This window comes from Lissotriton helveticus, chromosome 3_1 (genome assembly GCF_964261635.1).
Source record: "Lissotriton helveticus chromosome 3_1, aLisHel1.1, whole genome shotgun sequence".
Lineage (NCBI taxonomy): Eukaryota > Metazoa > Chordata > Amphibia > Caudata > Salamandridae > Lissotriton > Lissotriton helveticus.
In genome coordinates this window covers 870,049,778-870,074,469 of record NC_136061.1, presented here as the reverse complement: position 1 = coordinate 870,074,469, position 24,692 = coordinate 870,049,778, and positions in this window count along the sequence as shown.

The window sequence follows — 24,692 nt, the reverse complement described above, 5'->3', positions numbered from 1 at the left end:
AAATCCTTTCTTAAGGGTGCAGTGTCGGACGTCTTACAGTACCAAGATAAATATGTTCTGATAGGGGGAGACCTCAACCTTGTTATGGACAGAGACAGGGACAGGTCGGGGCATCACTATGGCATGACTGGGGCGATTTCACTTGACTGGAGGACTTGATTGAGCCAGAGAGGGCTTATGGATTTTTGGCGAGAGACCCACCCCAAGGGTACTCAATATACATTTTACTCACACGTACACCACATGTGTGCGCGGCTTGACTATTTCCTCAGAACTTTACCTGTTAATAGATGATGTGGAAATAATTCCTGCTGCACTTTCAGACCATGATGCCTTGTCACTCTCCCTTACAGTCCCCCGTACACAGAGACCTAAGGGCAGATGGAGGTTTGCGAGAATCCTTATTACACAGGGATGGGGTGTTCCAGCAGCTTAGGAAATATATCACCGACTATCTCTCACTTAATGATCAGCCTGACGTACCCCTCCCAGCACTGTGGGGGGCACTGAATGCATTGGTGAGGGGGGAGCTGATAGCACTTTCCACGCAGAACAGAGAGGACTCCGCATGGCCAAGGTTACAGAGCTCGAGCGGGTTCTTTGCTGTACGGGGGCCCCTAGGGTCTTGCACCAATTGAAGGCGGCAAGGGCACAGCTCGCGGGTTTAGATTTAGACCGCGTGGAATTTGTGACCCTGTGGCTTAAACACACCTATTATGTGGGGGGCAACAAAACAGGGTGACTTCTGGTGAGAAAACTTAGAGCCCGTACCCAACAAGCCAAGGTTACTACCATTCGGGATGCTCGGGGCACATCGGTCACCTCCGATGATCAGATTGCTGATGCTTTTAGGGAGTACTATGCATCCCTGTACAGCAGGGATCAGACTATAGACACGGCGGGGGAGAACTTTCTTAGTCAAGCAGCGACCACGGCCCTCAACGTCGTCGGGGCAGCAGCTATGGGTGCACCTATCCGGTTAGAGGAGGTCAACAGAGCGATATCTAGACTCAAACCTTTGAAATTCCCGGGGCCCGACAGCTTCTCGGCAGGCTTCTACAAGTCATTTTGCCTGTTGTTAGCGCCAATTTTAACCTGGCTCTTCAAATCTTTCCAGGGACCAGTCTCTATCCTGCCAGATATGTTAGAAGCGGACATCATTGTGCTGCCTAAACCAGGTAAGGGTGCCACCCAATGCTCGGCGTATAGACCCATCTCCTTACTAAACCTTGACTTAAAATTGTTCACAGGGGTCTTAGCTTCCAGGTTGGGTCTGCGTCTCCCTGGCATCATTGAGTCGGACCAGTCTGGTTTCATTCCGAAACGCCAATGCAGGGACAATACCAAACTCCTCCTACATCTCATTGACAAAACCCATTATAATCAATCGGATGCCATGCTATTATCAATTGATGCTGAAAAGGCATTTGATCGGGTGAACTGGGGGTTCCTAGACAAGACGCTAGCACACTTTGGCATTGGGTATCGCTATAGGGCCTGGGTCGCGAGCTGCTACGATAAGCCGAGGGCATCGATCCAGGTGAATGGCACGACTTCGAGACCATTTGACATCCAGAGGGGCACGAGGCAGGGGTGCCCTTTGTCCCCACTCCTGTTCGCGCTCTATGTGGAACCCCTTGCCCAATGAATCTGGGACAACCCTGACATCCAGGGGGTTTCTTTTGGGGGGGGGGAGCAGCACGCGCTCAGTCTATACGCGGATGATATCCTGGCAGCTCGTGATTCACCTCGGAGGTCGGTGCCCATGTTTTTACGCGAACTGGAAGCCTTTGGGGCGGTGTCGGGTTTCAAAGTTAACACAGAGAAATCCTTGATTCTCCCCTTGGGTAGCAATGCCTCAGGGCTCGTGCATACTCCTTCGGACTTTTGGGACTTGCGCGTTTACCCAGAGATCCCATACTTAGGAATAACTTTGACCCTGTCCACAGAGCAAACAGTTTCCTCAAATTATGGACGGCTCATCTCTCAAATCCAAGGAGATCTAAGTAGATGAAGAAAAAAACTTTAATATGCACCCTCACACTCCTACATCAATAAAAAACAGTGCGATTAGTAGTATAACAAATAACTACTAAAAGAGATGTAAGGTCGACATGTTTCTGCAGTTATTGGAGCCTATAGGTCACCAGCTGCTTCTTCAGGACCATTAGAGCTCTATACTACTAATCGCACTGTTTTTTATTGATTTAGGAGTGTGAGGGTGCATATTAAAGTTTTTTTCCCCGATCACGACCTAATTTTAGAGTCTTTTTCTCTCCTTTTTTCACTTACACTTTTCTTAAGCACTGCTATTCAGTTCCCCACTAGACACACCATATTCACTCACGTGGTATATTATTTGGGGTATCCATTGACTTGGTTATATCATCTGCCGGGTCATTAGGGGTTTCCCAGATAACCTTGATTTGTACAAGAGATCCCAGATGATGAAGGGCGGTCTCGATGGTGGACTGATGGGAACTCGTTCCAATAGTTGACCTTTCCCTTTTTCTATTTTTGTTTGGGTACATGTTGGGATAGGTTTCCACTCAAACTCACTGCTAATTGTTGTTGGTGTAATTTCGAGTCAGGGGGTTTAGCAGTCGGGGTCTTAAAACATTCCCCTGGGACCCTTTCTTTGAGTTTAGTTATATCTAAGTAGATGGCAACACCACTCACTGTCACTGCAGGATCTCATTGCTGCAGTAAAGATGTCCATCTTGCCCAAAATCTTATACGTCTTCCAAACCATCCCAGTTGGCCCCCCCACAGGAGCTATCTGTAAGCTACAAGATGCCATTCAACAGTTCATCTTGGCAGGGAAAAGGCTGGGGTTGCGCAGGGACTTGTCCCATCAACCTCCAGACGAGGGAGGACTGGGTATCCCTAACCTCCTACAGTATTTGCAGGCAGCCCAACTCCGGTATTTGGTGGAATGAAGCCGGCCTGAGTCGAAAAAACTGTGGCTTTTTCAAGACCATGCGATGGCACAAACTGCCCTATGGAGGATTCCGTTCAATAGGCACACGGACAGGCCGAAATATCTCAACAAATCCCCTGGAACGCGGACAATCATCTGGGTTTGGGATGCCGTCGCTACCCGGAAGGGGCTCACTACAATTCCCTCTCCGCTGACACCGCTGTTTGAGAATACAGAATTTGAGCCCGGGATGGATAAACTGGCCTTCCCAAAATGGCGCACATCCGCATTCAAGTCCGCTGGCCTCCTATTCGATCTCAAATCTTCATGCAATTTTTTGACCTTATTCGGTTTTATGACCTTCCCAACCCACACAGATATCAGTAAGCCCGCTGGTGGGTTGGAAATGATTGGCCTTCGACAAATGGTTTGTCACTAAGGAATCAGATCGGGAACTAATCTCAGAGTTCTATCGTATGCTTTACCCTGAGACCCCCACATCGCGCTCCGCGGGTCAGAAGCGGTGGGAGGGTGAACTGGGCATGGCTCTTTCTGACCAGGAATGGCAGGCCATATACTACAGAGCAAACCACACTGCATGGAACACTGCGAGTAGGGAGGCGGCGGTGAAATTAGCCACCTACTTGTTCCTGACCCCCGTCCGTTTGAATCGTGGTAATCCACGTCAGAGTGCCGCTTGCTGGAGTAGCGGTACAAAAGGGGGTGGTGGTGATGGACGGAGCATCAGAACTGCCAAGCCATGCCTTCCCTGGACCGGAAAGAAGCTTCCGAGGACCAGTTTCTGGCATTCCAGCCGTCTTCAGCCCAGCTTGCTTGAATCCAGTGGCAATGTGAGCAAGGGACTCACGTCTGAGCATACCCTGCCACACTTATGGCAGCCAAAGTGGTACAAAAGGGGGTGGTGATGGACGGAGCATCAGAACTAATCAAACACTCACACCCAGTCAAAAGTTCTGGGTTTGATCCATCACCGTTGAATCCAGTGGCAAAGTGAGCAAGGAGTAGCTGCCGGGAGGAAGGCACTCTAATCCATCTGCTGTGGGGTTGTCGGGAGGTGGAGGGATTCTGGGAAGAATTTCTCAATGACGTTGACAGACAGTTTGACACCGAAATCCCTATGTTTCCAGCATACACACTCCTAGGCCTACTCAACAAAATTACTTTTCCCCTGAAATCCATTTGTGGCAAACAGATGGGCCTGGTCTTGGGTGCAGCAGTACAGCACATACTATCACTTTGGGGCACACAGACACGGCCGACCCATACAGGGTGGCTCCACAGAATTTGGTACATAGGGGGCATGGAGCGTCTCCAGGCTTCCCTCACCCAGTCTCTGTCAACTTATGCGACCACTTGGCGACCGATGCTTGCACTCCTGTCGGCAGAATTCAACAAAGTCACATGCCCGAAATACCTACGTTTGCTCAGACTCTTGGACTCTCCTTCTCCAGAGGGGAACAAGGGGGGATAGGTGGATACTTGATACACATGGATATACACACAATGGGACTACCTTGGGCACACTGGTTCTGGGTGGGGTGGGACGGGGGGGTGGTTGGGGGTTCTTTCTTCTTAGTTCTTCTTGGGAAAGTGAGTTTCGGCTAGGAGAACTTAGTATGTGTATTGGCTATGTCGGCAATCCGGGACCTTTAACAAGCTGGTGGATCTCCCTTTGGTTCAGGTAGTCACTTGGTGGGCAAGTGGGAGGCACGATAAGGCCTTGATCGATTGCTGCACTATGTACTCATTGTATGATGTAATTTACATTGTCTGGAACTCAATAAAAATAAAGTTAACAAAACAAAATTGTGTAATGTTTTATATCTTCAAAAAAAAATTTATATCTTTTTTTTTTGTATAAAACTGGAGTCCCATTTCCGGTAGTGTACCAAGCTCCATCAGCATGTGAATCCTATTTGCCATATTGCTAAACTCGTAAATGATGCGCATTTCGTATCTGACGGGTTCATGGCACCACGTCTCGCGTAACATCATATACATATGAGGTCGTGCCAGCTGCTACTTTGGTATGCAATGGGTACGCACTACCAAGCTGTACGTCATGAATCTATGGAGTCACGCCTGCTGCGTGTTGTGTATACGACAAGTGCACGCTGCCAGGCCCTGGTTACATCATAGACGTATGGTGTCACGCCGGGTCCACCATTGCCTCATTTTTCTTTATGTCTCAAAACTATATCTAAATAACTTTAAAGTGTACATGAGAACTAGCAATAATCTAAAATAATTTAAACCTATATATATTCCTAACTGTAATGTACTTATAGTAAATATATTTTCTCAACATCACGCCAGGTGCGGTCTCCTTGCGTACTGGGTGTGCGATTGCCATGTGATCTTAAAAAAAAGCATTCGATTAGTTCATCAAATTTCCCATTGTAGCAGTTGGAGAACGCCACCCACTTTAATCATTCTCTGTACAGCATTTGATGAGACACACCTCTTCTGCTTAGACAGCTTTTTTGAAAGCTTTTTGCTATGTACACATACCTTACACTACACACTACATGCAACCATCATCTTCATCAATATTCAAGGTCTGTAAAGCAGCCTTAAACCTGTGATAGCCATGCACCTAAAAGTTACATAACCAAAGTTTTCCCCACTGCCAGAGGTAACATGGTTGCATACGCTGTCCACAGCACAATGTAATGTGGTATGGCCCAGGGGCAGTATCAAGCATAGATAATGAACACACGGACACAGATAGTGGAAGTGGGTACAGGCATGTGCGCTCAACTCCTTTTAATTACCAGGGTCACATATCCAGTGACATCTGTGCTGGATGCATGTGGGATGAGTGTAAATTAGCCCTCAGGGACTAGTTGCTGCTAGCATCAACTACAACAGTAATCATTGGATCACACACAGAGATTCAATAATACCAGGGTTAATAGTTTGTGCTGCAGTAAGGTAGGGACAGTATATGTAAAATAATACACACAAGATTCTATTGTAAAAGAACCATTACTTGTGGTATACTGAGACACAGGCAGTAGATCTGAAATAATATACAAAAACATTGTATCATAAAGGTCCATCAGTTCTAGTGCACTCAGATAGCCACATCGAAAGCATTCAGCATGTACACAGCCAGCGATGATGTGTGCTGCGGGCGGGCCGTACTAGGAGCAATGTCGGTTGCCTACAGAACTGCATCATCTGCAATAACAACTGAATCTGAATTGTGAACACTGCTGTCTGCAGTGTAGGCCAGAGAGAGTGGTCAGCAAGAGTCCACAGCCACGTGGCGTTGACTTGAGCTGCCCAGTTTGTAATACAAGAAGCAACAAAGAACGTGTGCAGAGCCTGCGATGATGCATATGCGTGGTGTGACCAGAACGCACTGGTGCAATGTCTTTTGCCCACAGGACTGCATCATCTACAATAGCGACTCGATCTGAATTGTGAACACTGCTGTCTATAGTGTAAATTGAAGGCAGTAGTCACCACAGACATCCCTGAATACTTTTTCTCACTTCCTCTTCACAAAATACAACAACATAAATTACCAAAAACTCTGCAATAAATAAATCAAAACAATTCAAATTGTGATCTCTTCTGTCCAAAGTGTACACTGTTATTCAGAGTTCTTTTCTACTACCAAGAAGAATTTAGTCATTGTACTAAACCTATAACTCATCTAAAAAAAGTTCTTCAAGCAAGTATACTAAAACGATATTGTGTATATTTCAATAGACGTTGTAGTTAGTTGCCTCCTGGATTCTGTAATCTGACAATCACCACTCGATCTGACATGTGAGCCCTGCTGACCGCACTGTAGACCATAGGCAGTGGTCATTAACGCCTCACAGCCACATGCCGTTAGATTCGGAAGCACGGAGTTGGTTACACCTGATCGGAGGGTGTACACAGAAATCATCAGAGACTTTAAATTCTGACATCCTCAATCAAAGAATCAAGACCCCGTTTCACTGTTCAGACCTGCTGTACCACTGTGTAGTCCAGTCAATGCAGTCGGCCAAGCCCAATAATCATGTGCAGAAGTTAGGTACAGAAGCACAGAGTGTGATGCACCTCAACGGAGGAAGTTGTATGAAACAAAAGCAGTAGGTAATATCGGACATCGTCCATTGTGGAATCAAGACACCGTTACACTTTTCGGACCTAGAGTTGGTTGCACCTGGTCGAAGGGAGTACCTTCATCTCCACTAACAGACGCAGTTCTAACATTGTCCTTTGTGGGATCAAGACACCTTTACACTGTTGGGACCTGTTGGACTACTGTGTTAGTAGTATACAGAGCACTACACAGTGCTGGGTCTCAAACTGGGCACTGTGTGCCTGTGTCACAGTAGCCAGCGTTGATCTCAGGAGCCTTCCGACCTCGCACACCTTGGCACAGGACCTTCCGCCGGCATGTGGTGGGCACTCTTTAACATACGGCTCTGTCGAAAGGTGAACTGTGGGGCATATGTGCGTCGCAGCAGCCACGACGTTTTCTGAGTACCAGCAGGCTGACAGCATCACTCACGCAGCCACCTCCACTCACAGCATCAGCCTCGTGGCAGTGTAAGCTGCGCAGACCTGGCAAACACGTTCGCCATTCCGGCAGAGAACCACACCCAGAGAAACGTGCCTTTTATTCATGACCCTACGCTAGCCTTGAGTACGCTGAGCCAGCCTACTATGCTAAAGATTTTAGGGGGGAGGGGGCACGTATGCGCTATGTTTTCATAATCTTCACTACTGATTGTACTATCATGGTTGCGTCCACTGTCCACTTCACTCAATAAACCATCAGTGTATGTTGACATGTACATGTCTGTGCTCTGCATACTCAAGTCTGTCCAGCACATCCCCTCAACACTTTGTATTGTATACTTTTATAATCGAGAATCATTTTCCACCTTCGCACATACTTTGCTCCCATCTCTCCCCGCATTCTGCATTGTGTGGCAGAGGTGGTTTGTGTACATGGCTAGCCACGGTTCCCACAGTATGTAGTGTTGTTGTGTCTGCTAGGTTTACATGTTGTTTGTCATGTTGTATGTGATTATTTAAAGTAGCACATTTATTCATGAGCAGCGGTTTCTCCTGTTTACATATCGAAGTCTTACAGAGGATACAGAAGTTTTTCTTACAGGTGAAAAGTGCGACCACAATGCCAGTCATTCATTACTGTGCAAGAATGACCAACTGCACGACGCTTCTAAGCTTACAGCCCCCAATCTTGCGTGCTTTCTTAAAAGCACGCCAACTTCCACAATCAGTCCAATATTCACACAGCTTTCTAACAGCAGTTATCTACTTCTTAATAACAGGGGCTGCTACGGAATGTGAGCTGGCATACCGTATGTCCTTACTGTTTCAAACCGAGTAACTTCCTGTGGCAATGTATATTCCCACACACACAAAGTAACTCCCAAAGTTCAAATTGGCCTTCAACACCAACTTTGAAAACAGATTTCATTAAACTGAGCAAACTAAAAGCGCTTTTGTTTCAAACAGAAGTGTCCCTCACTTCTGCAAAATAAATTTCTTGACTGCATATAGCACGAACTTCAAGAAAAATGCAGTCCCTTTTAAATACAAACCTCCCATTACACTTTGTGAATTGTTACACAATTTTCAACACATCTGACACTCAAGCTCTTGCACACTTTTTTAACACAGGCTTTCAAACAGGCTTTAAACTGTTTTAATACCAGACTTCATTCATTCGATCATCTCTGGAATAACAGGAGCAGTGCCTATAATTCTCGCTATCTTTGCGGCCATCCTTCTACTATTTTTGCTTGCGCTCCCTCTGGTAACAAGCATGTTCGTCAGAATACGCCTCTATGTGAAGCTACATCAATACCGAGAAAAAATGGAACAACTTTTCGGCTGCCTGCCTCTATCTCTATCTATTATTGGAGACAGCTACAACATGACATTTATTTACACATATGCAATCTTTGTGCAACCATCTTTTTATTGCAAAACTTGTCCATTCGACTGGTGAATGGATCTATGCCTTGCCAAAATCCCAACAATCGCTCCTGATATCCAGCAGGTAATGGTGTATCTTGAAAGCCATGAACTTGATTGTTCGGGCAGTGGAGAAATGGTGGATGCAACGCAAAAAGGTATCGTGGCGGAATAGGATTTGAGCGCAGCCACAAAATATCTCCTGCAATGTGCGACCTTTGACAACATCGCAGATTGCCTGCCAATTCAAATTGCCGCTCCAACATTCGAGGAACATTACTGTTCCTCTGAAGATATGAATTGGATCGCTTTGCTTTTCTCACACGATGGCAACAATAGCCTCTTGGAACATTACGCATCTCAAGCCGCTTAAGAACTTCCGGACTGCAATCTCCAAAACTTGCAAGAAATTCACGTTATTCTTGGATTGATTTTTTCCAACTTTTTGGACTTTTTCCTATAATTTTTTTTATTACACTTCAATTGAACTATTTTCATATAATAACTTTCTAAGTATACTCAGGCATTTGAACTCTGTTTTCATTATTGCCCCTTACGTTTCCAGCCTAACCAGGCATGGGTGATGTATGGCCTATGCAAATACGCTATTTACTTGCTAAGTTAGCCTAAACCTGATATCCATTTTGAAACCATGTCTATTCTTTGTGCACACCTCTCTCTGCCTGCCTGTTATCCATGAAGCCCTTTCACACAAATTAGCTCATCCTTAGCCTCTTCTCACGAGCTGGCGGACAAGATAAAAAAACATGACTTTGTTTAGGAACTCGGCACAGTGTGGTAATCGTATCCTACCTTTATTTTCATTATAGAATTTAGTATTCATGTCTAATACCTATTGTTTAAGTCAAATGAAACTGTAACATGTAATGTGGAATTCACCGATGCAGGAGCCTAGGTTTGAATACAGCAGAAGTGGTTGGAGTTTGCCTCAGCTCAATGCCTTAGCTCTTCCACAAGAGTGTTTTTTTGAAAGGGCTGAAGACTATAATGTCTGGTTTGACAAGAAGGGTACCGAATGTGCTTCTGAGAAGCGCAATGTTTGTGTTCCTCCTCAAAGTTCCGATGTGCGTAGAACTATTACCAATACTGACATGCACCGGATTGAATCTACTGTAGAAGAGATTGCTGACTGTTCTACTGTTGATAATTTTGTGTTCCAAGGAGTACCAGGGTACCTAAGAAGTTTGATGATTACATTTTGCAATTTTTTTTGTTTTGTTTTCTTAAAGGATACATGTGGTAATCGTATCCTACCTTTATTTTCATTATAGAATTTAGAGTCATTCATATCTAATAGGTATTGTTTATGTCAAATGGAACTGTAACATGTAATGTGGAATTCACTGATGCAGGAACGTATGTTTTAATACAGCAGAATCGGTTGGAGTTTGCCTCAGCTGGATGCCTTAGCTCTTACACCAGTGGGTCCATTTATGGCACTTAAATAAAGACACTTTTTTATATAACTTGCAGTCTGCATCACTTTATTACACACAGCCACTTTCTTAGAAACACCTGATTTCACCATTTGTCTTTTGTGGTATTGCAACTTTCTGCATTATATTCTTCATGATTATTTCTTCATTCCTGCTTGCTAAAACACTGCATTCGAGTCTTCAGACCGGTAGGGATAAGTAGTTAGCTTCCCACTCCCTGTATCATATAAATGCATACTAACACTACTTACACAGGTATGCTACAGCGGCCAGTATCCTACAGCGCCCACAGCACATCACTTTACAGCAATCAGCTCACGGCTTAGGCTCACGGTTTCATCCCAGAGGCTTCAAACCAGTAGGAGTAAGTAGTTTGCTTCCCACTTCCGCTATAGTCTAAGGCATACTAACACCACCTGCACAGCTATGGTACAGCGGCTAGTATGCTACAGTGCCCAGAGCACATCAGTTTACAGCACTCAGCTCACGCTTTAGGTGCACGGTTTCATCCCTGAGTGTACCGGCACCTCACCTCAGCACCAGCTCACTCTCGCCAGAACAGCACTTTCACATCGGTATGGGTGAATACTTTGCTTCACACTCCCTATATAGCACAACCTAACCACCCCACAGAGCTCACAGCGCTCCTACCCTCCTCGTTTCTACTTTTTTCACCCTTTTTCCCTTACTCGCTTCCCCAAAATCACAAAATGGCTGCCAACACTTCCTGGTTGCAACTGTTTGCACTGCTCGCAGCCAATAAGCAGCAAGCTTGTGCTCGTAACGCCTCAGCCAATCAGATGGCAGAATTCCCTAATATCAATATCTGTAAATTTCAATATTTCTCCAGAACTACTGAATGGATTTACACCAAATAAACAAAAGCATACATTCTAGACCAAGACCCTTCTCCCCGCCAAATTTGGGGTAATTCCGTTCACCTGTTCGACCTGTAGCCTTGTCTAAAGTTTCCAATGGAAATTGCATGGAAAAAACACACTTTGGGACCCCCTTTTTTCTCGGCCCCTCCTTGATAAATCACCCCCAAACCTTCAACATAAGAGCTGATATGAACAAAGAATAGTTTGGAAAATTTCATGAAGATTCATCAAACGACGCCAAAGTTATAAGCAAAACAAAAATGCTCTTCCTATGGAAACTTGGTACTAACTATAACTACCTACTGGCAACTGGCAACGTATGTGTATTTATGTGTATGTATGTAAATATATATATATGAGCAGCTACCTCCTCCAAAGAAAAAGGCTGTGACCCAAAGGGAGACAATCAGTAGCACTTTATTGAACAGATCGCTTGGGCAAATGCATTTTGGCAATATCAGCCTTCCTCAGCGCCCCTTTCCAACTGCTCCTAGCGCTGCGAAGTAAGAACAGTCCTTCCCGTCTGTTGTTTTGACTTCTATGCTCCGCCCCCTTGATGTAGTCAGCATCCTCGTGCCGTCCCGCGTAGTGGAACTGCATATCCCACAATGCCCTAATGTTCAGCACAGTGGGACTGGATGCATACTGAGTGGGGTGATATTTTCAGAGAGAGTGTCCGTGGGAGGCACAGCTGTAGGATTTCGTAGGGAGGTAAGACATTTGAAACAACTCCGTGCCCCCTCGAGTCCCCATTCTTCTTACCGCTGCAGCCCTTCTGCTTGGAATCCTTCACGGGGGTGAACACGGGGTCCTGGTTACCCAATTAGAGGATAAGATATCCCCTGCTGCAGTCTCCGCCAAGCTTCGTAGTGGGTTCTGGAACTTATTGCTACCGCAATTCAATTCAAGAAAAAATGCTCAGCCGAGCTTGCCAGATAGTCCGGACCAACTTTTTGCCGCGGGGGTACACGTGGATGTGCACTGGCTTAGCGCATAAATATATGAGCAGCTACCTCCTCCAAAGAAAAAGGCCGTGACCCAAAGGGAGACAATCAGGAGCACTTTATTGAACAGATGGCTTGGGCGAATGCATTTCGGCAATATCAGCCTTCCTCAGCGCCCCTCTCCAACTGCTCCTAGCGCTGCGAAGTAAGAACAGTCCTTCCCCTCTGTTGTTTTGACTTCTATGCTCCGCCCCCTTGATGTAGTCAGCATCCTCGTGCAGTCCCGCGTAGTGGAATTGCATATCCCACAATGCCCCAATGTTCAGCACAGTAGGACTGGATGCATACTGAGTGGGGTGATATTTTCAGAGAGAGTGTCCGTGGGAGGCACAGCTGTAGGATTTCGTTGGGAGGTAAGACATTTGAAACAACTCCGTGCCCCCTTGAGTCCCCCTTCTTGTTACCGCTGCAGCCCTTCTGCTTGGAATCCTTTGCGGGGGTGAACACAGGGTCCTGGTTACCCAATTAGAGGATAAGATATCCCCTGCCGCAGTCTCCGCCAAGCTTCGTGGTGGGTTCTGGAACTTATTGCTACCGCAATTGAAGAATAAATGCTCAGCCGAGCTTGCCAGATAGTCCAGACCAACTTTTTGCCGTGGAGGTACACGTGGATGCGCACTGGCTTAGCGCATACATATATGAACAGCTACCTCCTCCAAAGAAAAAGGCAGTGACCCAAAGGGAGACAATCAGGAGCACTTTATTGAACAGATGGCTTGAGCGAATGCATTTCGGCAATATCAGCCTTCCTCAGCGCCCCTCTCCAACTGCTTCTAGCGCTGCGAAGTAAGAACAGTCCTTCTCCTCTGTTGTTTTCACTTCTATGCTCCGCCCCCTTGATGTAGTCAGCATCCTCGTGCAGTCCCGCGTAGTGGAACTGCATATCCCACAATGCCCCAATGTTCAGCACAGTGGGACTGGATGCATACTGAGTGGGGTGATATTTTCAGAAAGAGTGTCCGTAGGAGGCACAGCTGTAGGATTTCGTTGGGAGGTAAGACATTTGAAACAATTCCGTGCCCCCTCGAGTCCCCCTTCTTGTTACCACTGCAGCCCTTCTGCTTGGAATCCTTTGCGGGGGTGAACACAGGGTCCTAGTTACCCAATTAGAGGATAAGATATCCCCTGCCGCAGTCTCCGTCAAGCTTCGTGGTGGGTTCTGGAACTTATTGCTACCGCAATTCAAGAAAAAATGCTGAGCCGAGCTTGCCAGATAGTCGAGACCAACTTTTTTCCGCGGGGGTACACGTGGATGCGCACTGGCTTAGTTCATAAATATATGAGCAGCTACTTCCTCCAAAGAAAAAGGCTGTGACCCAAAGGGAGACAATCAGGAGCACTTTATTGAACAGATGGCTTGGGTGAATGCATTTCGGCAATATCAGCCTTCCTCAGCGCCCCTCTCCAACTGCTCCTAGCGCTGCGAAGTAAGAACAGTCCTTCTCCTCTGTTGTTTTGACTTCTATGCTCCGCCCCCTTGATGTAGTCAGCATCCTCATGCAGTCCCGCATAGTGGAACTGCATATCCCACAATGCCCCAATGTTCAGCACAGTGGGACTGGATGCATACTGAGTGGGGTGATATTTTCAGAGAGAGTGTCCGTAGGAGGCACAGCTGTAGGATTTCGTTGGGAGGTAAGACATTTGAAACAATTCCGTGCCCCCTCGAGTCCCCCTTCTTGTTACCACTGCAGCCCTTCTGCTTGGAATCCTTTGCGGGGGTGAACACAGGGTCCTAGTTACCCAATTAGAGGATAAGATATCCCCTGCCGCAGTCTCCGTCAAGCTTCGTGGTGGGTTCTGGAACTTATTGCTACCGCAATTCAAGAAAAAATGCTGAGCCGAGCTTGCCAGATAGTCGAGACCAACTTTTTTCCGCGGGGGTACACGTGGATGCGCACTGGCTTAGTTCATAAATATATGAGCAGCTACTTCCTCCAAAGAAAAAGGCTGTGACCCAAAGGGAGACAATCAGGAGCACTTTATTGAACAGATGGCTTGGGTGAATGCATTTCGGCAATATCAGCCTTCCTCAGCGCCCCTCTCCAAATGCTCCTAGCGCTGCGAAGTAAGAACAGTCCTTCTCCTCTGTTGTTTTGACTTCTATGCTCCGCCCCCTTGATGTAGTCAGCATCCTCATGCAGTCCCGCATAGTGGAACTGCATATCCCACAATGCCCCAATGTTCAGCACAGTGGGACTGGATGCATACTGAGTGGGGTGATATTTTCAGAGAGAGTGTCCTTGGGAGGCACAGCTGTAGTATTTCGTTGGGAGGTAAGACATTTGAAACAACTCCGTGCTCCCTCGAGTCCCCCTTCTTGTTACCGCTGCAGCCCTTCTGCTTGGAATCCTTCGCGGGGGTGAACACAGGGTCCTGGTTACCCAATTAGAGGAAAAGAATATCCCCTGCCGCAGTCTCCGCCAAGCTTCGTGGTGGCTTCTGGAACTTATTGGTACCGCAATTCAAGAAAAAATGCTCAGCCGAGCTTGCCAGATAGTCCAGACCAACTTTTTGCCGTGGGGGTACACGTGGATGCACACTGGCTTAGCGCATAAATATATGAACAGCTACCTCCTCCAAAGAAAAAGGCCATGACCCAAAGGGAGACAATCAGGAGCACTTTATTGAACAGATGGCTTGGGCGAATGCATTTTGGCAATATCAGTCTTCCTCAGCGCCCCTCTCCAACTGCTCTTAGCGCTGCGAAGTAAGAACAGTCCTTCCCCTCTGTTGTTTTGATTTCTATGCTCCGCCCCCTTGATGTAGTCAGCATCCTCGTGCAGTCCCGCGTAGTGGAACTGCATATCCCACAATGCCCCAATGTTCAGCACAGTGGGACTGGATGCATACTGAGTGGGGTGATATTTTCAGAGAGAGTGTCCGTGGGAGGCACAGCTGTAGGATTTTGTTGGGAGGTAAGACATTTGAAACAACACCGTGCCCCCTCGAGTCCCCCTTCTTGTTACCGCTGCAGCCCTTCTGCTTGGAATCCTTCGCGGGGGTGAACACAGGGTCCTGGTTACCCAATAAGAGGATAAGATATCCCCTGCCGCAGTCTCCGCCAAGCTTCGTGGTGGGTTCTGGAACTTATTGCTACCGCAATTCAAGAAAAAATGCTCAGCCGAGCTTGCCAGCTAGTCTAGACCAACTGTTTGCCGCGGGGGTACACTTGGATGCGCACTGGCTTAGCGCATAAATATATGAGCAGCTACCTCCTCCAAAGAAAAAGGCCGTGACCCAAAGGGAGACAATCAGGAGCACTTTATTGAACAGATGGCTTGGGCGAATGCATTTCGGCAATATCAGCCTTCCTCAGCGCCCCTCTCCAACTGCTCCTAGCGCTGCGAAGTAAGAACAGTCCTTCCCCTCTGTTGTTTTGACTTCTATGCTCCGCCCCCTTGATGTAGTCAGCTTCCTTGTGCAGTCCACATAGTGGAACTGCATATCCCACAATGCCCCAATGTTCAGCACAGTGGGACTGGATGCATATTGAGTGGGGTGATATTTTCAGAGAGAGGGTCCGTGGGAGGCACAGCTGTAGGATTTCGTTGGGAGGTAAGACATTTGAAACAACTCCGTGCACCCTCGAGTCCCCCTTCTTGTTACTGCTGCAGCCCTTCTGCTTGGAATCCTTCGCGGGGGTAAACACAGGGTCCTGGTTACCCAATTAGAGGATAAGATATCCCCTGCCGCAGTCTCCGCGAAGCTTTGTGGTGGGTTCTGAAACTTATTGCTACCGCAATTCAAGAAAAAATGCTCAGCCGAGCTTGCCAGATAGTCCAGACCAACTTTTTGCCGTGGGGGTACACGTGGATATGCACTGCCTTGGCGCATAAATATATGAGCAGCTACCTCCTCCAAAGAAAAAGGCTGTGACCCAAAGGGAGACAATCAGGAGCACTTTATTGAACAGATGGCTCGGGCGAATGCATTTCGGCAATATCAGCCTTCCTCAGCGCCCCTCCCCAACTGCTCCTAGTGCTGCGAAGTAAGAACAGTCCTTCCCCTCTGTTGTTTTGACTTCTATGCTCCACCCCCTTGATGTAGTCAGCATCCTCGTGCAGTCCCGCGTAGTGGAACTGCATATCCCACAATGCCCCAATGTTCAGCACAGTAGGACTGGATGCATACTGAGTGGAGTGATATTTTCAGAGAGAGTGTCCGTGGGAGGCACAGCTGTAGGATTTTGTTGGGAGGTAAGACTTTTGAAACAACTCCGTGCCCCTTCGAGTCCCCCTTCTTGTTACCGCTGCAGCCCTTCTGCTTGGAATCCTTTGCGGGGTGAACACAGGGTCCTGGTTACCCAATTAGAGGATAAGATATCCCCTGCCGCAGTCTCCGCCAAGCTTCGTGGTGGGTTCTGGATACATAGATGCATACGTATGTGTATTTATGTATATGTATGTAAATATATATATTATTTTTTTTCACTGAAAAAATCTAAGATTACAGTAACATTATATTGAGGTTAAATGTTCACTAACATAACATTTTAAATTAAAAAAAACATACATTCACCAGTTATATTTAGTTTTCTTGGGTAAGTATAACTCTCAACAATGATTTGTGCCCTCACCGTGCACATTTGTCTTATAAATAGTTTCATTGCAAATGTTGCATTCATATTACAAATTATATCTTAGAAGATGTCATGAGTGATTTAATATGTGGAGTAATTAACAGTTCATAGATAGGGCATGATTTATAGTTACTTTAAGGCACGTTTTATAGTTACTTGAGATAACTATGCCTATAACTGGAGAGTTTCTGTTTTTTTTTTTTATTAGAATGTTACTGACCATTTCATCTAACTATAGCATTACTTTAACCTTTGTTTTATTCTGAGAATTTTAGAGTTGTTTTAGCGTTAAATAAAATTTCACTAACATACATAAAGCCCCCCCCGGCTCACATGGCCTTTGGCTGTGCAGAATGTCAGGGAATTGGGTGTCAGGCCCGGCCGGCAGTCAGGCCCTGCTTCAAACCCTACACTGCGAGGTTGCTGGAGAGCATGACTTGCAGTCATGCCCTACAACCGACTTCCCTCAGGCAGACCCCTGACGGCAGCCAGCCCCACACTGTGCTTGGCCTTTGCTCTTGCGTGGTACCGGCCAGAAGGCCTGGCTTGTTGCCTGGCTCTTCTTTAAACTTCCCACAGTCAGCCCACTCCATGTTGCACAACTGCCTATCGCGGTGCATTTTGTTCTACACTATTTGCATAGAACTTTTATATTAAGATAAATATTGTGAACTTGATACTGTGCTTTGCACATGAGAACATCCTGTTACTCCTCTGATTATCATATTGTATGGACACTGGCCTATGTAGCCTTTTGGACCTATTCCTAAATGTGAATATTTGTTTATGGGTGTTTTGTGCAAACAAAATGACATGTCTAGGTGCCATTTGTTTACCTGGCTGTAGATGACACATAATCATAACCAGTGACTCCTTTTTGGCAGAATTCTTCTTAGAGAACGATTATTTGGATTGTATTCTCCTGCAACCCACAGGCAAAGACTAAGAGAGTATCTCATCTCCTCTTGAGGACCAGGTGAGTAACATAACTCGCTTATTATGAATGTTCTGTGCTGATTGTGCCAGTAGTGTCGTTGTATTCCCTCTGTCGCATTTCTTATTTTATAGAGAAATGCAAGTCCTAAAAAAGTGACCCTAAACTGCAAACAGATCCCTCTCAAGGGTGCGGGGCTGAACCAGGCTGTGTGGAGAAAGAGTGTTCCCTCTTTTTTTCGTCCCATTCCCCTTCCCTTTTGGGAAACCTGCAGGGACTCATGTAGCGAGTTCAGTAGTGCCAAGAGGTGATCTAGGAGGAGAGAGGACAGTTCAACGCTCCTGCAGACAACCTGAGCCTCAGGTGAGTGGCTGCACCACAGTCTCACTTAAGCGTCTTTCTCTGTTGCTTAATGTAGCTCTTTACAGTCCCAATCACTTGGCTTTACAGTATGGAAAGGCAGACTGATTTGACCCATCAAAAGGGGGTGGAGAAGCAAAGATCATTTTGAATGTCATTGTAGGCTAGGAATCTTGGTATGGGATTTAAAAAGTACAATGATGTGCTTGTCAAATTTTTGTTTGCATAAAGTACCACTAATAATTGCCCTTTTTATTTTTTTTATTCATCTCAAAAGCACCGAAGGGCAAGAGGGCACCTGGGAAAGCACCACCACCTGCCACTACCTCCAGCACTGCAGCAGACTGAACGCCCACCATCAGTGGGAAGGCTGCAGCAGATGGTTCTGCTGGCCACAGTAAATCATGTTTATTATTTGTTACTTTCTATTCCTACTTATAAAATGATGTCCTTATGTATACTTTTTAAAATCTCTACTATCTAATGTTCATTATTGTTGTATTTCCCTGAGTTTTCAATATTTCCTTTTGACGCAGCTGTTTTTTTTTTGCTTGTAGCTTTCATCTGCTCCTTTTTTAGTAAGTTTTACCTCACCCCTCTTTTATATGTCTTGTACAGTACTGTTAAAAGGACAGATTTTTGATAATGTAAAGAGTATCGCAGCTTCACCAAACATTTTAGTTGAGAAGGCTTGCTTGATCAAACAGTCAAAAAGTACAGGAACAGATTTAACGTGTTCATGGCCATGGACCAACAATGTTGTCATATTCTTATATTAGCTTTTTCCATGACAATGCAGCATGGCAGGAATGAGATACCATAACCAACCTAAACCATATGTTCTTCATTTCCTTCCACCCCTTAATTGATTTTCACTCTTATGCCTTCCTAGCGTTATCCCTTAATTGGGAGAAAAATGTTTTTGGTTGATTCAGTGACTGGGGCTGTATTACACAAGGTGTCCTGGGGGGCACAACAGGCATTTGCTCCCACTTTGTGCACCCCCGGAGCAGTTTGGTATTAAAAAAGGGGCTGCAGGCACTTGTGCGGATACTTCTGTAATACCGTTAGTGCTGGTGAAAATAAAGTGCCAGTGCTACCTTCAGGGGGATTTTCCTCATTTGCATGGAGCCGTTCCCCATGCAAATGAGGAAATCCCTTTGCCTCTGCGCTTGCACTGTAATACAGACGCGGGTGCAGAGGCAAAGAAGTAATCAGGAGGCGCACTGTCGGTGTACCCCCTGATAGCAGCCCTCTGGAGGGAGGGAAGGGGGTCCTATGAACCCCCTGATATCCCCATGCAGGCAGGTTCAGTCAGTGACTGCACCCGCCTGCAAGGGGATCTCTAATCCCCCTCCAAAGTGCAGGCAGGTTGCCGTCTGCACTGTGAACACTCAGAGCTCTCTGCTTTTTCACACAAATGTGCAGCCTCCAGGGCAGAGCGAATATGTGGCTGCCCTTGGGGCAGCGCATTCCATGTCATCTGGCACACTTTCCTTGTTTGCACCTGGTGCATCTGTTTTAAGGTGTGCCAGGTGCAAACAGGTAAAGTGTGCCTTTTACATAATAGGACCCCAGGTTTTTTAAAATGTTATCAACCAAAAAACCTCCCATAGTGATACTTTTGACAGAAGATACTAATAGATAGCTACTCTAACTGGAGTGAGGTAATGCTGTTGTACCGTGTGCAACTAAATTATTTCTTAGGTGGCTAATCTGGTATCTAAATAGGGTGCATAATATTTTTCTCTGGGTGCTCAGACCACCAGTATTGCAACACGCACCAGCCAGAAACCGAAGTCAGAGGAGGCTCAGCCAGTTGACGGAGGGAAGCAGTCCCACTGGTTGCAGAGACAAGTGGTTGGTCAGCTTTCTTTCTTATTCACACTGTATGTGTTAAGCAAGACAGATATTCCGTCCATCACTTCCATACCCTGCCCACATTACACTACCTAAAACGGCAGCACAGTTTAATTTGGTGCTGTGGTGTAGGTGGTAAAATGTGCATCTGCAGGGTCATGATGAAGTCTGCAAACATACCAATTGAAGATAAGGTGTGTTTCCCAAAGCCTACTCAGTCACCTACCAGTACATCCATTCATCATTCTTTCTTTCTGTCCCAGCCAACCCAAAAATGGAAATTCTATTAGGGAGATGCCACATTTTTTGCCCAAGTGACTTATATTTCTTAACTCCCATCATTGAGTTACGGTCCCAATTTTTTCTTTCCGTCAGCCAATATGACTGAGAAACAGCTTAGTACATGATTAGTGATACCCAACCATTCAAAACCTACCTAGCCTAATTCCTATAACATCCCTATAACTTACCTCCCATTAGACTAACTTTTCCTAATACCAAGTGAAATAATTTGTGTTGGAGGCTAAGGTGTATTGTGGGACTAAGTGCCTGATTTAGAGTTTGTCAGATGGGATGTTCTGTGACAAACATGACAAATAAAATATATATCTTACTCGCTGTACTACAGTGTATCGTTTATATTCTATGCGCTGTCTACTCTAATACCAGCGGACAGTCTATTCGTTATTCACCACATGTGTGATTGAGTATCCAATCTGCTAGACTCAATCAGCCTCTAAGTTTGGAATTAGGGTAGAATTGCAGAGGGAGTCGGATAAGAGCAGGGCCATTGGAATAAAATATGATAAGTTAATAATGGTAAACATTGTTTACCCTGAATCCAGAACACCGCATGCAATTACAACGTGATTGTTACAAAGACTGCTTTGTTACAACACATGCCATTAATCCACAAGTCTGAACAAGGACTTGCTCTAGGGGTCAGAAGGTATTGGATTTAAAACCCAACACCTTCCCAGAGCCCCCCCCCCCCGCCCCGAGAAAGTCATTGTTCTGACTTGCGGAGTAATGGCATGCGACCGCGTTTTAATTGCAAGCGGAAAAAAAAACATGCGTGGTAAGGTGGCATATTCGTTAATAATATAACAAAGCATTATAGCTGCCCCAAAAGCATACCCAGCAGCATGGCCCTGTTAATGATTTATATATAGTCAAGTATTAATTGTGCTGTATATATATGCGTTACTCATTAATAGCAGCTAATTCATTTATTAACACACATAAAACGCCTGTTCATTTTCACTATGAAATCCTCTAATCACTTTTTGATTATGTTGATGTTCTGTCTCAATCCCTTGCAGTCAGTGCTACTGCATTGAGGGATGTATGTGCTGGAAAAACTTGGCCCTGTGACTAATCATCACATACAATTTAAATTCCAATGGCCTTAGGCAACCAGCAATGTTTTTCTACTGTGCCACTCCACATAGAAATTATAAACCAATGTTTGTCCTGAGCATCACAATTACGTTTTTTTTTTTACTTTCTTGGTATAGCTATTCATGCTACTGGAGCTTGCCAGCAACCATCCTGGCAGGAAATCGCCACTAAGTTGTGGTGTTAAAAGTTGAAGGCTGTAGCAGCTGAAAATCACCAGCAGGTGGCTTTGGAGGAGGAAGAGCAGGAGGCATGGGACTCCAGCTCCTTAGACCGCCATCCAGGCTTACCTCCAAGTTGCAACGCCAATGCCGGTGCCACCTGCAGCCGGTGTATACTGCCTCCTTTAACACCATTGCCTTACATCGCCTTACAGTCATCATCTAACCACGTTCTGCTCAGACGTTGTCACAAGAACCTGGCCCGAGAGGTGGCAGAGATAATCATCAACTCGGTGCCCCCAAAGCCATTTTTTGTTGAACATTTTTTGTGTGGGAATGCCTGCTGTAGGTGGAGAGGATGGGAAGGGAAGTTAGGGAAAGGGAACTTCAAAAGGGATATTTAGGGTTTTTGCTTGGGGAGTGGGGTGGACCTGTTGTGGGTGAAGAGGGTAGGTTTCATTTTCGTATGTTAAAAATCTATATTTTTTCTTTGTCACTATCTGTCTTTCCATTGCTAGTTTGTGTGGTTGTTTAGGGCCACATGTACAAACCATTTTGCCAGACACCATTTGCGAGCATGAAAAGGCTTTTTGGCATGTACAAAGCGCGATTCGGTAACTTGTTACCAAATCGCAATTTGGGGTTTGCGATTCAGTATTAGGAAGGGGGGTGTTAAGGACATCCCTTTCTAATAGTGATTAGCTGTGCCCTATATGAATGTTTTTCAACAAAAATGCAGTCACAAACATTCGCTTTTTAAAATTGACCCATTCCGAATGGGAAGGAGTCCCCATGGGACACTTTCTCTTTGTAAATATACGCAAAAATGTATTTAAGAGCAGGTAGTGGTTCCAGGAACCCCTGTCTACTCTTAACAAATGAAACTGATACATTTCATTTTTCTTTTTGAAACACATCTCATTTTCCTTTATGAAAACTGGACTGCATTTATGTTTTAAATAAATGCTGCTTTATTTAAAAGCAAACACAGGCATGGTGGTCTGCTGTCCCCTGTAGTCCAGCATCCTTGTGTTTTTAGCGATTCCCAATGGGATGATAATTGCGACTTACCTCAAGAATAATAATTAGTTAGGCCTATTTGCAACCCACTGGGCATCGCAAATGAAACTCAATTCCGTTTCATACATTTGAAACTGCGATTTTCTAATTGTGATTCACATGGAATCGCAATTAGAAACTTGCAATTTTGAATGTACGTACATGTAGCCCTGAGTGATGAGAGTGAGATGAGAAGCTGTACTCTGAAATTATCACACATTTTCTGTACATCAACTTATCTATGGAGGTTTCCCTCCCTTAAGTCCCTTGCCATGTACTTATTCTTCATTAGGTTATACTTACCTTTTCCTGATGCTCAGTATACCCAGCTACCACATTGGAAACATAAGACTGACTCACTCTGTTTGAATTTATTCCTTGATGAGGTTTTGAACCACCCTCCCACCTATTAATAATACTGTATATTAGATAGTTACTGCCCTTTTCCTACCCTCTATAACTGATTACCACTAATTGGGTCTGCTAACAACATACACAAAAATCTCAATCTTATCTATCTTTCTTTTCTGTGAACAACTTCAGTACTATATTCATAGCTAGTTCTTACCTGAATAAATTAAGCAGTCTCTGCTCCCTTTCTCAATCTTCCCAAACCATATTGCAGGGTTTCCCAAAGGTCCTTCTTAATGCTGGTGGTAGTAGTGGGCTAGGGCTAACAGGGAAAACATTGCAAAGTGAGGTCCAACTCCCACCTATTCCAAATCATGCTTGCGATGTGAACTCCAACTGTTTAATTATTCAAAAGAATTACCCATCACAGGCAACTGGGCTGAAAAAAAATATAGAGTTAGTGGGTAATCCAAGATTGGGACTACAATGATAACAAGTCATATTACAAACACCGACTAATAGTTGTAACTTTTAAGCAATCCAGGAAGCTAGTAACTATTTAATTTATTTAAAAGAATAACGTAAACTTACAAAAACTTTGAGTTAGGAGACAGGACTCAGAAGAAGGCTACTCCTTATTGCATAGATTTTGTAAGCAATACAAGGCCTGATTCACAAAGGTAAAGTAAGTTACACTTTTGGAATCACTTTACTGTTGCTGTGTAAGTTTATGACTACTAACTTTTCCAACAGTAACTTAATGAGTAGTAACTTTATGAGTAGCGAGTAACTCCTATCACTTTAAAAGGAGTTACTATTCTTACTAGTTAGTTACTTATCCTAAGTAACTTCTTTTAAAGTTGCTGGTAGTTCAGCTATAATGCAAGAATAAACTTACACAAAATGTGTAACTTTACCTTTGTGATTCAGGCCATAGTGCACACTCATACTACCAATCCTTGTATAGATTTTGTTTTTACTACGACTCTTCACTTTTATGATGTTGTCCCTTTCATGCTTTGGTGGGTAGTACTGGTGCCATGGGCTATTGTTTAGCTAAGAATATCTTGTAACAGTGAGTTGGCGTAACTTTCATCATATCCACCCCACCAAGCGTGTGAACCATATATGGTGCACATTATTAAGTCACACCTCAATAGATGACGCAACCTAGGGGAAGAGCTTTAGTGGTTGATGAATAGATGGGAACAGGGAGTTGGGTAAAGGTGAGAAAAAGATAAACACAACATTCATCAAGTCAATGAGCAGAACATATCTGTTGTGGAAGGAAATAAATCAACAACGCCGTTCAGGTACTGAATGCAAACAGCCCTTCAGCCCCAGAGTCCCACGTTATCTAAATATTCTGTTACCTAAGTTTGATAAATGCAAAATAAGGAGGGTCCTCACAGTTCTACAAATTGTTATTGTTAAAAAAAGAAAAAATTAAGCATGGGCGGAATTTGCGAATTCGTAATCGCGATTCTCAAAAATCCGCCATATTCCGCGAGCTAGCGATTTTATTTTTTTTGCGAGTTCTCAAGATTTTTTTACCAGTTCGGGAACGAGAACTTGCGCATGCGGTCGCAACGGTCGCGAACATGTTGTTTCCACTTCACCAGCCTGCTCGCGATGCCTTTTTTCCTGTTTTGGGTCGCAATGATGTGTTTGCGTTCGCAATTTCCTGTTTCGGGTCGCAATGACCTGTTCACGATCGTGGCGTCGCTCACTCAGCTACCAAAATCTCGC